This window comes from Dipodomys ordii, unplaced genomic scaffold (assembly GCF_000151885.1).
Source record: "Dipodomys ordii isolate 6190 unplaced genomic scaffold, Dord_2.0 Scaffold182, whole genome shotgun sequence".
Classification (NCBI taxonomy): Eukaryota; Metazoa; Chordata; class Mammalia; order Rodentia; family Heteromyidae; genus Dipodomys; species Dipodomys ordii.
Window position 1 is genome coordinate 3,072,733 of NW_012267398.1, and position 15,954 is coordinate 3,088,686.

The 15,954-nt window shown below is 41.4% G+C and overlaps 1 protein-coding gene across 1 annotated transcript in view; it reads left to right on the forward strand.

Annotated features, from left to right (window-relative positions):
• Filip1 (filamin A interacting protein 1) overlaps nucleotides 1–15,954 on the forward strand; it is a 61,525-nt gene that overhangs the window by 14,839 nt on the left and 30,732 nt on the right. The gene's annotated exons all lie outside the window — the stretch shown is intronic.

Below are 15,954 nucleotides of genomic sequence, written 5' to 3' on the forward strand. Positions count from 1 at the left end.
GCTAAGCTTATAGACATGAACCCTAAGGATGTTAATAGACATGAAATCACAAAGCAAACCAGGAAGCTCATATTTGAAATTGATTAGGGAAGTATCTACATTTTCAGATTCTTCCTACAAATGGCTTTCTACTTGAAATAATTTACCTTTGGTCTTCTTTTAAAAAGACTGGAGTTTGAACTCATAGCCTTACACTTGCTAGGCTGGTGCTCTATCACTTATGCCACACCTGTGCTTTTGGCTTTTTGCTGGCTAAAGAGATGAAGAATCTCATGGACTTTCTTGAACTGTGAGCCTCCAGATCTTGTCTGCAGAGTAGCTGGGATTACAAATGTGACTCTGTGGCAAAAGAATGAACATCAAGCCGGGCACCGGTGGCTCATGCCTGTAATCCAAGCTACTCAGGAGGCTGAGATCTGAGGATCATGGTTCAAAGCCAGCCCAGGCAGGAAAGTCTGTGAGACTCTTATCTCCAATAAACCACTAGAAAACCAGAAGTGGCGCTGTAGCTCAAGCAGTAGAGCGCTTGCCTTGAGCTAAAGAGCACAGGGACAGTGCCCAAGCCCAGAGTTCAAGCACCACGACTGACCAAAAAACAAAACAAAAAAAACGAATGATAATCAAGTTCTTGAACTTGACTATTGTAAGAGAATGCCATTCATCCTTGATTTCAGTGTAAAAATCATATATGGTTGTGTATAAATTACTACTTATTTAACTTTCTAAAGAATGGATACCTGTTAAAATGCTTTAAAAAAAACTCACAAAAACAAAAGAAGCTAAAATAGTTGGAGTCTCTCCATCTGTTCTTCCAGGTATTCTGTTTCCTCAACCCAGAAATTACCATATAGGAAATGCCCACCCCAAGTTCAAAAGGCTCGGAGGTTTGCTACTGAACTATTCTGTAGACCTTTTCAATTCATTTCTCCTTTCCCTTACTGCGACTTTCAGTCTTTAAAACCAATGACATTGAATCAAACGTTTTGCTTTAGCAAGCTTGTTAGCATCCGTGATGAGGGCTGGCAAACTGACAGGGCCTGGGGAAAAGCTTTATATATTCTGGCTTTATTATCTACTTTGTTACTAAAAAAAAAAAAGGATCCAGACACTGGTGGGTCATGCCTGTGATCCTAACTACTCAGGAGGCTGAAGATCTGAGGATCGAGATTTGAAGCCAGCCTGGGCAACAAAGTCTGTGAAACTCTTATCTCCAGTTAAATGCCAGAAAACTGGAAGTGGTGCTGTGGTGTGGAGCACTAGCCTTGAGCAAAAGAACTCAGGGCAAAGAAGAGAGAGTGGGGGAGGGGGAGAAGGAAAGGGGAAAAAGAGGTGGGGGGATAGGTTTTTTGTTTTTGTTTTTAGATTACTTTATAGACTAGAAAAGCTATGATATTAAGAGTAAAGTGGGTTGGAGGTGTGGCTCAGGTGGTAGGGAACCTGCCAATGAGCTGAAAGTGTCACTTAGAGAGTTCAAGTCCCATCTTGGACCAAGTAGGAAAAAAAGCAAATAACCAATACAAAGACTAAATGGAAGAATGAAACTGAGCAGGTTGTATTTGTAAAGGATTTGCTTCTTGTTGGAAGATTTACTTATTGGGTTTGGAACATCCTAGAAGAAACAGAAATAGGAATGTGGCCAGAGGCTGGCATTAGAGGCTGTATTCCAAATTTATGTCTGCTTTGAGTTACTCAGAAGCTCCTGGAAGCTAAGGCTTACAGGCCTTGTGTTTGAGCAAATAGATCACCAGGGCTGACACGTTGGGGTACCCAGTAAGAATAAATCCTGCCTGTGAGTATTTAAGAACTCTCCAACCTCAAACAACAGAGCCAGCAAAAAAAAAAAAAATGACAATATAAATTACATATATCAACCAGGCACCAGTGGCTCACGCCTGTATGTAATGCTAACTACTCAGGAGGTTAAGATCTGAGGATCACAGTACAGAGCCAGCCCAGACAGAAAAAGTACAAGAGACTCCACCTCCAAAATAACCAGCAAAAAGCCAGGTTGGAAATGAGACTCAAGTAGCAGAATGCCAGCTAAAGGAAGGCAAGCAAGCATGATGACCTGAATTCAAATCTCGCTACTGTTGAGGAGCGATATTGCATATAGTATACACATATCATACATATATACATATATATGTATGTATATACATATCATACATACCAGACCATCATCTGATTAGATACTATGTTGGAATGTGGTCAAGGGTAAAAAATGTAACAACTTGTTCGATATTACTCTGTGTGTGTGTGTGTGTGTGTGTCTGTGTCTGTGTATGTGTGTGCACCGGCGCTTGTGCTACTTCTGGAGCCTTAAACTTGGGCACTGTCCTCGAGCTTTTATGCCCAAACTATCACTCTTCCACTTGAGCCACAGCTCCACTTCCTGCTTTTGGGTAGCTAATTGGAGATAAGAGTTTCATGAACTTTCTTGATGGGCTGGCTTTCAATCATGCTTTTCAGATCTCAGCCTCCTCAGTAGCTAGGATTACAGGCATGAGCATCGGCATCCAACTGATAATGACTTTTTAAGTGATCTGAAATGGGGACAGGAATGTGTCTCAGTGGCAGAATAATTACGTAGCTCTGGGCTTGATCTTCAGAAACACAAAAATAAATTAATTAAATAGGTAGATAAATAAATAATATCTAAAATGAAATGCTTTTAAAGAAGACTTGGGTGAATTGCTTTTGATCACTATGTAAACTGCTTTAGAATAAGATAATGTCTTTTCTACAATTTCCTACCTAAGCTAAAGGTCCTAGTTTACTTCGAGTTGATTTAACAGTGGTATGTGCTGATTGAGTGACTACTTAGCTCCTCTGTCTCTTTTGTTTTCTTGTTTTCCTAATTTTGTATTTTGTAAGAGTAACTGAAAATACTAACATGATAGCTTTATAGATTATAGGGAGTTTGTCTTTTTTCCTGTGTGTGTGTGTGTGTGTGTGTGTGTGAGAGAGAGAGAGAGAGAGAGAGAGAGAGAGAGAGAGAGAGATACCAGAGTTTGAATTTGAATTCATGCACTTGCAAGCACTCTACCACTGGAGCCGGAGCCACAGTTCCCACTCATTTTACTTTAGTTTTCAGATTGAACCTCATAATTTTGTCTAGAATAAGGTCTCACTTTGTTGTTGCCACCGACACGCCGACCTTGAATAGGGAGAGATCCTCCTATTTCCATTTCCTATGTAGCTGGGATTATAAGCATGGGCTACTGCACCTGTTCAATACAGATCATTTATATTTATTAGACAGATGTCCCAAATGTATTTGTTTACCAACTTCATGTTCATCAATGCTAGAAGAGCAAATTCAATCCCTTTTTGGAGCTGATTTTTAATACTATTAAAACAACTACAAAAATATTCTCTCCTGAGTAAAACTGATATCTAGAAATTAGGTCAAAGTCAAAATGTGTTTTGGAAATTTACCTTAATGAGCCAAGCGCTGGTGGCTCATGCCTGTAATCCTAACTACTCAGGATGCTGAGACCTGAGAATCGCAGTTCGAAGCCAGCCTGGGCAGGAAAGTCTGTGAGACTCTTTTCTTCAATTAACCTCCAGGAAAAAAAAAAAAAAACAAGAACAGAAGTGGAACAGTGGCTCAAAGCAGTAGAGTAAGTGCTAGTCTTGAGCAAAAGAAGAGCTCAGGGACAGTGCTCAGACCAAGTTCAAGACTCAGAATCCACCAGAAAAGAAGTAAATAAAAAATTACCTTAATGAGCTTTGCGATTCTTCGATCATCAGTCTGTGTCCTGAAACATTTACATGTTAGATGAGAATTTGAGGGGGTTTTAATGTCAGTGATTTTTCCCTGCACAGCTCTGAGAGCTACAGTGTGTGATGTGGGCGCGCTCTGGCAGACACTTCATTATAAATAGAACAACCCAGGGACGATCCTCATGGCTTATGCTGGTGCATCTGAGTTCTTGGATGTGAGGAATGGGGGGGGGGAGGGGAGCCTCCAAAGTCCCGCCTAGGGATCCCTGCCGTCTAGAAAGGTACTCTGCTAAATCGGCTTTGGGTTAAATCCTCTTTTTTGAACTAGGCGGTCATCATTAGATCTAGTTATAGGAGTTGGCAGGTTGCTGACCTCGGGCATCCTTAAGAAGTCCCCATGCAGTCCTGCAGCCCTGGCTCAGGGCTCCCTGCTGGTGCTCCTGGCTGCTGCCCCCTCCCATCCTCGGAGGTGGGCCTCAGGGCTGGGAGCCCTGGGCTCAGCCAGGAAAGCAGCTGCAGTTCTGAGCACACGTGGGAGAAGCCCTCTGCAGAAGGCTCCCCATCCTCCATTTGCCTCTTTGCCCTCCCTTCTCATTCTCCAGCAAAGGCCTTCATGGGAGCAAAACTCCAAGCCAAGAACTTCGCCTTAGGCAGCACGTGCTTGCATCTCTTCAGCAAAAGAAGGACGCGAAGCTGGGGATGAGCCAGCCTGCTTTCATGCTTGGAGGCTCTCTCAGCTTGTCCCCCATGGGGGTTTTTGGATTTAGTGGTGGGAGGGCAAAGTAGTGTGCTCAGAGCAAGGGGTTTTCCCCATGACACCAGCAGCATCCAAACTCCTCTGTCTACTCCTCCTGCTCTACTAGTATTGTAAGGTGAATTATCCAAGAAACCACACGTTGGAAGATGGAATACTGGAGTCTTTATTACACAGTTAGCATGCCACATGAGGCCCATGGTTACAAAGGCCTGCAGCCCCCAAATGCACAGAACACAGCTAGGAAACAGGCCAGAGGGGGTAGAAGGAACAAAAGCAACACCAACAATCCAACTCAGAGCTGAATTGGGACTCCATGATGACCTGGAGACGAGTCAGGACCCAGGACAAAATTTTGGAGTCACACACGTGGTGTGGTGTCATGGCGCCTGCGCCGGTTAGGGCCTAAATAGGGTCAGCGTAGTGGGCAGGCCCACAGAAAACTCCCAGTCCCAGGCTGGGACTGACAGGTTCAGTAGCCTATCAGCCAGAATCCCTGATTCCAGGAAGCTAGGCACGCCCATCAGTTGGGAAAAGGGGGCGTTCCCTTTCCCCCAGCATGAAGACAAGATGCCAGATCCTACCATCCACCACGTGGCCAACATGGCCTGGTTCAGACCTGACCTCATTCATTCAGAAGGAAGTCTCACTTTCTTGCTTCCTCTGGGGTGAAAAAAATGGTTAAAGTTAAGAAAACAGAGGTCCAGGTACACGAGTGCTGAGAAATTATCTAACCTTGTCAGATGGAAACCAGGAGTGCCAGGCCTTGAGCTCTGGGATCAGGCCTTGTCTTCATGGAGACCCACAGCCCCCCACCCCAGAAGCTCAACTAGACCACAAGTGTGGGCCAACGTGTACCTCTTGCAAATGTGTTCTTTATGTGTGTGTCGGCTTCCTTGGCACCAGAACCTTCCATAGTCCAGACTATGACACAACACCTGAAAATGAAGGATGGTGATTGTCGATGAAGATAAAAGTGAAGAGAAATTGGGGCCCCTGCTGTCTCTAACCGGTGAAGGCCAGAAGTTTCAGAATAGCAAGGTCCTGGATGAAGAGCCCGGGGACTTGCTTTGAAACTGAGTTTGAAGTGTGTGTAATTTAGGTTGCAGTTTCTTTGGGTAACTATGCAGCCAGGGTGATGATGTTTAAGAGGGGAGGTAAATAGAGCCCCTCAAATCATCCTTGCTTTGCTACAGGGACTTTATTTTTAAGAGTAAAAAGAAGAGCTGCAGAAATTACTTCTCATTTTATTTTATTTTTTTTTTGGTTCGGTCATGGGGCCTGAACTCTGGGCCTGGGCGCTGTCCCTCAGCTCTTCAGCTCAAGCCTAGCGCTCTACCACTTGAGCCACAGCGCCACTTCCGGCTTTTTTCTTTTTGCTTATGTGGGGCTGAGGAATCAAACCCAGGGCCTTGAGCATGCAAGGCAAGCGCTCTACCACTGAGATACCTTCCCAGCCCCTTACTTCTCATTTTACAAGGGTTGTTCAGTTGATCTGAAATAAAAGATGGACACACTCAGGAGTTTAAATGGCCAGTGTATTTTTCTGGGCTTCCTTTATTGTAAGGCAGCAGATTATAATTATTATTTATGGCCATTATGTTTTACATACTGACTTTTGCAAATAACCATAGTCTCCAAATCAAAAAAGAAAATAGTATGAAGAAATGTACTGTTTAATTAGCGTGTGTGTGTGTGCGTGCACACACACACACGTGCGTGCACGTGTGCTGGCAATGAAGTGCTTGAACTCAGGACCTGGGAGCTATCCTTTAGCTCTTTCACTCAAAACTGATGCTCTAGAACTTGAGCCAAAGCTCCACTTTTGACTTTTTGATGGTTAAGTGGAGTTAAGAGGCTCACAAACTTTTCTGTCCAGGCTGGCTTTGAGTTATGATCTTTACAACTCAGCCTCCTAAGAAGCTAAAATTACAGGCATGAATACGTGGGGCCCCACTCAATTAGCATTTTTAATAATAAAGATCAATATGTCTTTCATTACATCACTTAAGATTGGATAAAGACGTCGGGGGCCCAGTGGCTCACGCCTGTAATCCTAGCTACTCAGAAGGCTGAGATCTGAGGATCACGGTTCAAAGCCAGCCTGAGCAGGAAAGTCTGTGAGACTCTTATCTCTAATAAAGCATTAAAGAACTGGAATTGGCACTGTGGCTCAAGCGGTAGAGAGCTGGCCTTGAGCTGAAGAGCACAGGAATAGTGCCCAAGCCCAGAGTTCAAGCCCCATGACCGACGGGGGGAAAAAAAAGATTGGGTAAAGAATGTTCCTTGTCTAAAAGCTATATTCCATTAAGTCCATATTTCATGTGAACTTGACCTTAACATGTGTAATTCTGAGTGCATGACATCACCTTCAGAGTGTGTACTTTATTCCCCATCTGAGCTGCATGACTTGTGATTTTAATCTTAAGCTTCCCTAAGGTTGTTCCAAGAATATCTAGCTAAAGAAAACACAGTTACATCAAAAAGTGGTCTGAGACTTAGAGAATTATTTGTGTGTGTGTGTTTAAATGATAGGGCAGTGCTGTTTAAATCTGCCATTGTAAATACAGGTTGTAAAGCCTTCAGTTTTATAGGCTCAGAAGGGACTACATAAATAATGACATCATCATATAATATCACAGCAGAGCTTCCAAGTATATGTTCTTTTTAAAAAAAAAATACAAATCAGTGTCCCAAGAGAAATTTCTTAACCTGTGTGTCCAAGGCTGTAGGAACAGGGGGCTTGAGTGGAAGGAAAGCTTTCAAGTCCTTATTTACTGTTGCTTCTTTAGGTTGGTATGAAGAGGGGGTGGGGGTGCGGGCTGACATGTCCCTGTCCGTTCCCTGTCTGTACAATTGTGGCTTTGGCCTACGGGGCAGTGATCAGCCACAATCTAGAATTGCTCTGTATTTATTTATTTGGTGCTAGTACTGGGGATGGAACTCAGGCCTTGTGTTCTCTTTTAGCTTTTTCTACTCAAGGCTGGTGGCTCTCGTACTTGAGCCACACCTCCACTCCTGCCTTTTTAATGGTTCATGTAGATAAGAGTCTCACAGACTTTCCTGCCTAGGCTGGCTTTGACCAGGATCCTCAGATCTCAGTCTTCTGAGTAGCTAACCCTAGCCCTAACCCTAACTCTGACTTGAAAAAAGAGTCATTTAATTTACTAAGGGAAACATAATGACAGATCCATCCAGAATTAATCAAGACTTTCTGTCATCTGCTGGAACATATGGAGCACACAATAGAAATTATTAAACACCAGAAAGGATAAAAGACTCAGAAAAATAAGCCAGGCGTTGGTGGCTTATGCTTATAATCCTAGCTACTCAAGAGGCTTAGATCTGAGGACCACAGTTCAAAGACAGCCCAGACAAGAAAGTCCATGAGACTTCTATCTCTTATAAACTGCTCAGAAAAATCCAGAAGTGGCACTTTGCCTCAGTGGTAGAGCTCTTGCCTTGAGCAAAAGAAGCTCAGAGACAGCACCCTGAATTCAAGCACCAGGAGAAAGAAAAAAGATAATTGTATTTTACAAATGTGTTGTGGCCTGCAGTTAGCACCCTCTTCATTAGTAAAATAATCTCTCTCTGTATATAGCTATATATGTATGTATCTAGATATAGATATAGATATGCTAAGGAAGATTGATGAGGTATCATGACTGGTTCCAGAGAACAATGAGAGTAGCCAATAAGGTCCAACATCTTCCAACTGATCTGAAATATCATCTCTATCTCTATCCTATCAAATATCTATATCTATCTATCTATTTATCTATATCTATCTATCTATCTCACCATCCCTTAGCTTTTTCTACTCAAGACTGGAATTCTACCACTTGAGCCACACATCACTTCCAAATTTTTGCTGGTTCATTGTAGAGAAGATTTTTCACAGACTTCCCTGCCTAGCTTTGCATTGAACTGAAATTCTCAGATCTCAGTCTCCTGAGTAGTTAGGATTAAATGTTGTGAGCCACTGGTGCCCAGCTCGATCATTAAAATGTACAAATGCTTTATGAGTTCCACAGCTTCTTTTCTGTGTTATTCTTGCTATAGAATACCAGACTCTCTAAAAATCTATAACTTAGTCATCTTCTTAGTGTCCTGCAATTCATTTTGATTCCAGAAGCCATGAATTTAAATTTTAACTGTTACTACTTACTGGTCTGTGGCCTTGGCTAGGCTAATGTTTCTGATTCTTGGTTTCTATTTATACAGAATAAAAGAATAACTGAGATAGTTATCATACAAGGAAAGGTATATAATGTCTCTAAGTTATCATTTCTTGTGCCCACTTAATGTATGAAACATGGAAGAAAACAATGTAAGCTCCACTGAATCACAATTTCTATTTTGTCAAATTCAGAAATTTTTAAAACAAGGCAAAGAATCAGAAAAGTAAACTCTTGGTATTTGAAGATATGTATTTTTGTATTTAAAGTAGGTAGACTCAAGAAAATTTAAAAGCAACCACAGACACTTGGAAAAATCAGTAAGATATGGTAAGGTACAAAACTACATAGAATCAGTATTGAAAATTCAGTCATTTTCCTGTTTCCAAGTGACAAAATAACATGAAATAGGTTAAATAAATTTAAGAACATGAAAGATCTACATTTTAAGAAAGAGAGAAAGAGGAATTGGAACTATGGTACAGTTGGTAGAGCATTAGCCAATGAGCAAAAGCATTAGGTACCGAATTTGAGTCCTAGTCACAGACCTAAAAAAGTGTAAGCAAGCAATGGAAACAAGTCCTTGGATAAGAGGAATCAACATTACAAAATGTCAACTCTCCCTAGAGCTTACTAAAATTTTAATGTGATCCTAATCAAAATATGAAATTCAGTGTAGGCACCAAATGAAATGCCTATACTTACATGTTCACTATAGATAGACAGTAGTGTATGTGTGCAAGAAAGAATAGTGCAAAAAGCAGTAGAAAACTGTCCCACCAGAAACAAAAACGTAACACCAGAGTTTGAACTCAGGTCCTTGAGCTTCTTTGGCTTACTTGCTTGAATTGTTTCTCAGCTGGCATTCTACTACTTGAGCCATATCTCTAGTCTGGCTTTCTGCTAGTTAATTCAGAGATAGAATCTCTAACTTTTCTTCTTCTGCTGCCTTCAAAATGAGATCCTCCAGATCTCAGTCTCCTGAGTTGCTAGGATTACAGGCATGAGCTACCAGTATAAAGTATAACAACTTCGAAGGTTCTTATACTTTAAAAAGCTGCCATTTGTGTAACAGTATGGTATTTGTGGAAGAGTAGCCTGATCAACAGAACCAACAGAATATTTGGAGATAGACTACATTAATTATAGCAAGTTAATATATTTTAAAGATGGCATTCTAGATCAGTTGCAAGAAGTTAGGTCCTTTATAGTAATGGCTATTATCACAATCAGACATATGGATAGTACAGATAATTTATTTGTAAACATAGGAAACCACTGATGATATTTTAGGTCATTTTCTTCTGGCTTGATCTGGTTTTTGCTATTTCAGAAAGTGCCTGTTTTGGCTTATGTTAGGGGAAAAATGTAACATTTACCTTTTAAGACTCCAAAGGACAGATAAGTCCTCTGTAATAAAAAAAAATTCTATTAGAGGAGTAAAACACAATTTTAAGACATATAGTTGGAAAATAATGACTTGTTTTCTCCAAAAAAGTATTATCATTTTAGCCACATAAAGTTTTATGTGAAGTAAAATAAATGATAACTATAAGTATCCTTTGGAAGAAAAATTACCACAGTAATCTTTGCTGAGGTCATAAATTTATTACTGTACTGCCTCCTAAATTTAAAAGAAGTTACTAAATTAGAAAGATGACAGGATGCTTTATATCATGAAAAGAATAAGAGATTAAACACAATGCAGACTGAGTTATTGGAATGATCTACAGAATAGCTTTCTTTCCCAACAATTGCATAAAACAAACCAGTTTAACTGTGAAAAAATGAATCTGTACCTGTCTACCAAACACATGTTTGTCACATCAACTTTGTGTCCTCCTTAGTGACATCCAGCTACAAAATTTACTTAGTTTAGAAAACCTAGAAGAGGTTTACTTTATAATATTTTAAATTAAAAAGTTTATCACCAGAGTTGGAGGCGTGGCTCAGCGGGTAGAGCGTCAGCCAATGGGTGAAATCATCAGTTATCTAGCTTGAGAACAGTCTCAGAATTTTTTTAAGTTGATTGTGAGTGACACAGTAAATATATGCCAATAAAAATTCAGTCCTATTTTTTACTGTTAATCAGAGAGCCCAAAGAAAATAGACAAGAGCTATGAACAAACTCACAATGAAAATCATCAGAAAACAACAACCAATCTAGCTAAAATGACACTTTGAGGGACTCATTTTCAGTCAGTGAGTAAAGCCTCAAACCCTACACGCATGACAACTATAGATAGTGACTAACTAATGCTTCCTCAGTGACATTGTTTATGCTTTCCAATCTGTTAGGACAGTTGTAATCCAAGCAGTTGGAGTGCCAAGCAATTGACAAATCCTGAGCTTTAGATCAGCAAACACAGTTTCCAATAGGTTTGTTTTTATCAGCAGAACTTAGGGCCTCATACTTGCTAAGCAAGTGTGCTATCATTTGAATCACAGCACCATTCCTTTTTGCTAGTAATATTTCAAGAAAGGTTTACACTATTTTTTCCTGGGGCTGACCTCAGACTGTGATCCTCCTATCTCTGCCTCCTGTAGTGTTTGGATTATAGGTCTGAGCCCTCATGCCAATATGTCACCACCCACGGCCCCACAAGACAATGATGGACACCAGACCGTGCAATTGAAGCTTGGGACACCAGGGGCCTGAAGTCTTTTGCCAGCTTCAGGTGTCCTGGGTCCATTTTACAAGATATTTATTGAGTAGGGTACAGGTGCATACACAGAAAGTAAAGTCACAGTTTCCTTAAGTCACAAACACCAATAATGTGATACCATCTCAACCCTTGAAGTCACAAGCACCAATCACGTGGTCTAATTTTACTCAAGTGAGAAATAACCTCTTTATCTCAAGAAGCAGGTGTAAGCAGCAAATGACTTACGGTTAGCATAGATTTTTGTCTATTGCCATATTCCCAGAAAGTTTGGTGTGGAAATAGCCTACGCCTGTGTAGAATGTGCATTCCCTTCAAGCCAGGACCGATTGACCATTTGGGAAACTCTGAGCGTTCTGAGAGTTCATGTTGGGAGGAGGCATTCTATCCCCCTTTTCTATTATTTCAGAAAGTATCACTTTCATTTCTGTTTGAACCAGCATACGCTGGATGCTAGAAGATAAACATTGAAATAGGCAAGGAGCTAGCAGAATAATCCCTAAAATAGAGGCTATTGGGCCCAGAAAAGGCAAAAACCTGAAAAACCATTCTGGACGTCCCCGTTGATCACTGAACTTTAACTTTTTCAGCTCCTGTTTGAGCTGGTCTAGCTGGTTCTGAATCTTTTGAGCATTGTTGGTTATATTAAAGCAGCATAATCCTTCAAATTGTTCACATCCTAAATCATTTTTCAACAGCAAATAATCTATGGCAGCTCGATTTTGTAAAATTCCTGTTTTCAACGCCTTCATCTCCTGATTTATTTCTCCCAAAATTATAGCTGTGGCATTTGTCACTTGGTTGAAAATGCAAGCCAGCCTGCTGAGCTCCCTTTGGATATCTACTACAAGTCCAGGGACAGGTAGAACAAAAGCTGCAGCCACCGCCATATCAGCAGCGTTTAAAAGCACAAGGTGGTCATCACAATTTGGGGGGAGATCACGCCTTATAAGTTCCATATTCTGATGGACCAAATTACTAAGTAACAGAGGCACCACTCTCCCAACATAGCAGAGTCCTGAGTAATTTTTCTTTAGAGCACGATATGCCTTTCCTCCACAAAAGAAAGACCAGCCAATGCCAAGTCTTTTCCCCCTAGACAAACTAAGTCTTGTCAGAGATGAGCAGTTACTAAGGTCATCTACACAGTTGAAGCATAAACATTCATGATGGACTATAAACGCAGGGTCCAAAGTTAATTCATTCTCTAAGATCTCCTCTTCTTGGTCAGTAATTTCATCCTGAGTTATATTTGTGTACCCTTCCAAACTGACAGCAAGCCCTACTAAATTCTGTGTTAGCACATTTTGCACAGAAGTGCCTTCCTTGATGCAAAAGGAGGTTTTATTCATGGTCTTAACGGCCAATTGAAGCCATAAGTTTGGAGAACTGGTAAGTTCTGACTCCGGGGCCAAATGTACAGTGACGTTTTTCCCTATAAGAACACTATCTTGTGGGTAGCCTTTCTGTATTTTGGAACAATTATATGTTCCTTCATCCTCAGGGGAGGCCATAAATTTAACTATACCAAATTGGATATTGCCTCTCTTAGACTGATCAGAGATGTTAAACCAGGGCCCCTCAAGCCTTTTCTGACTAAATATTTTAACTCCATCTTTATACCAATGGACAGGTCCTATTTCTGAGTTGTTACATATCACAGTACAATTTAAGAACAACGGTTTACCCAGTTTAGGAACCCCCGAAACATAGGCTTGTACTGAGCAAGAGGCACTAGCAGTATGAATAAGTGCAGTCATCACCACAAACACAGACATCGCATTAATCTGCTGTTCCTTATCCTTTAAGTGTCTCTCAGCTTCTTGGGAAAGCGTCTTCATCTGCCCCAGGGAGGGAAAAGGCGCTGTTCTGATTCCCACTGCTCTCCCTGTGCCTAGAGTTATCTTCATCTTCTTGAAGGATTCTTCCAGAGGTTCCTCCATGTTGGATGATTTCCTCTTCATTTCTGGGCTTTCGTGTCTGGGCTGGTAGCCAGCTGTCCGCTGAACCTGTGGACACACAAGCATAATCACTGCCGCATACTTCGACAGCTGCAGGTTTCCAGTGCCATCCTTCCGCCCTATAGGTTGGCAGGCAGATTGAAAGTTTTTGGGGTCATTCCAGTGTTTATCTGCTGCTGGAGTATTGGATGGAAATTTTTAAGTTTCAGACTTAAGGGTATAGAATGCCATTGCTATCTGTTCTTTGGGGGTCCAGGGATCTGAACCTATCCCTCCTTTTTGTTTATTTAATTGGGACTTGAGTGTAAAATTATTGCGTTCCACAATTGCTTGACCTTGTGGATTATAAGGGATTACCGTAATATGTTTAATTGGCTATTTATTTAGGAAAGTTTGCAATTTAGCACTAGTGTTGGCAGAGGCATTGTCTGTTTTAATAAAGGCAACATCCATAGCAGCGAAGCAGGAAAGAAGATGGGTGATGACATGATTAGACGTTTCTCCCGATAAAGGCATAGCCACATACAGCGAGAGAAGGTGTCAATATATAAAGGTGTCAGTGTATAAAGTTTAATCGAGCAAAGGGTGATAATGAGTAACATCCATTTGCCAGATATCATTGGGATTTTAAACCTCCTGGGTTGGTTCCAGGAGAAAACGAGGGCTGAGTAATGGAAGCACAGGTAGGATAGGCTATGATAATAGACTGAGCCTGAATGCCAGTTAAGTGAAATTTTGTCTGTAATGCACGAGCACTGGCGTGTGTTAAATTCTGCCAGTCTGTAGCTTGAATGAGTAAAGGATTAATCAGCTGGTAAACAGAATCATTTCCCTGGGATAAAGGGTTGGGCAGTTGAGAGTGAGCCCGGATATACCTCTCAAAAAGCGGGAGGTTCTTCTTCCCAACCTCCTTTGGTAACTCAGTAAAGAGAACATTAACGGGAGTTTTCTTTAAGGACAGTGTCATGTGGCCACATATTGTGAGTCTGTGAGGAGATTAAGAGAAGCAGGCTCACCCCTGAGTAACCAGTTAATATCACCAAATAATTTTTGAAAGGCATTAAGCAGTTTTAACGCCTCTGTTTTGATTTGAATTTTCTGTGGGGCAATTGCATTACCAGTTATTTTGGTTCCCAGATAAGAGTAGGGGGAGGCTTTTTGGACTTTTTCCTTTGCTATTCACAGTCCTGAAGCTGACAGCCTCTCCTGTAGCATCGTGAAGAGTTTGTCCAGCATGATCTCATTAGGCAGAGCCAACAATATGTCATCTGTATAATGGATAATATAGGCATCTGGAAAAGATTCCCGCACAGGTTGCAAAACAGCTCCTATGCAATATTGACCTATAGTAGGGCTATTAAGCATTCCTTGAGGTAGAATCCTCCATTGATAGCGCTTTGCAGGTTCTTTCCCTATCCTGTTCTGCTAAGAGAATGGAAGAAAACAATCCTTTAAATCTATAACTTTCCAGTCTCTAAGAATCATTGTGGGAGAACATAGCCCTGGCTATAAAGTGCCCATGGACTGAATAACAGAATTTATTTCTCTAAGATCTTGAAGCATCCACCATTTTCCTGATTTTTTTTCTTTATAACAAATACTGGAAGATTCCAAAGATGGACTAAGGGCTCTATGTGTCCAGCTTTGAGCTGCTCCCGAGACAAGTGGTGCAAAGCATCCAATTTTCCTTTGGCTTTTCTTTTTCTTTTCATTGACCAGCTCATATGTGTGGGGGTGGGGGGAAGGGTTGAGCCATTAAAGAGGCAACGACTTTGGATGTCAATCAGTGGCCATCAGGAAAAACCTGGCAGGGTAGAGAAAAAAATTGAGTCTCCCATTGTGCCATGAGAGCTCTCCCCCAGAGCTTGACTTCTATATTAAAGATGAAAAGTTCTATGTGTCCCATCTGACCATCAAGCCCTGTACAGGTCAGTATGGAGGCACTCTGCCTCACCTCTTTGACCTTCCCTACCCCGACACCTGAATTGTCCTTTCCAATTGACCGGCCGGTGATTTTGAGCAATAACAGTTACATCAGCTCCAATATTTATCAGCCCTCTGAACCTTTCATGAATTGCATTTCTGCTTCGATATGCAGTGGAGACAGTGTGGAGGCCATAATCTGAATATGTGCATTACAATCCTTATCAATTACACTTACTTTAAGCCCTTTAAGTCCAATACTTCTTCCTATAATTAATCCTACTGTACACTTAGGTACAGGCCCATAAACCTGTGTAGGTATTTTAACAACACCCTGATCAGGAGTCAAAAACATAGGGGCTACAGTTTTTAGTTCCACCACTGTGCTGCCTGAGGTAGCAGCAACCGAGTCTGAGAAGTGTATGCGGTGGGAAACTCCAGACCAGCATCTGCTGGGCCTCGGGTACTTGTTTCCAGGGCCCTGAAGGGGGCGCCCACTGGCCCGTTTCTCAAAGGGAAAAGAGGCTTGCCACTTTTATTATACCTAGAAAGACACTGACTACCCCAGTGTCTTCCTTATTATATTTAGGGTACATTCCAAATGGGTTGGGCCTCTGTTTGAGAAGTCTTTGCTTTCACAACATTCCTTTTTCATTTGCTCTAATTTTCCACATCCAAAACATCTGTATTTTTCACTTTAAGCCTTGTGATGGCTGTGGCCAGTAGGTTAGCATTATAGGCAGAGGAGT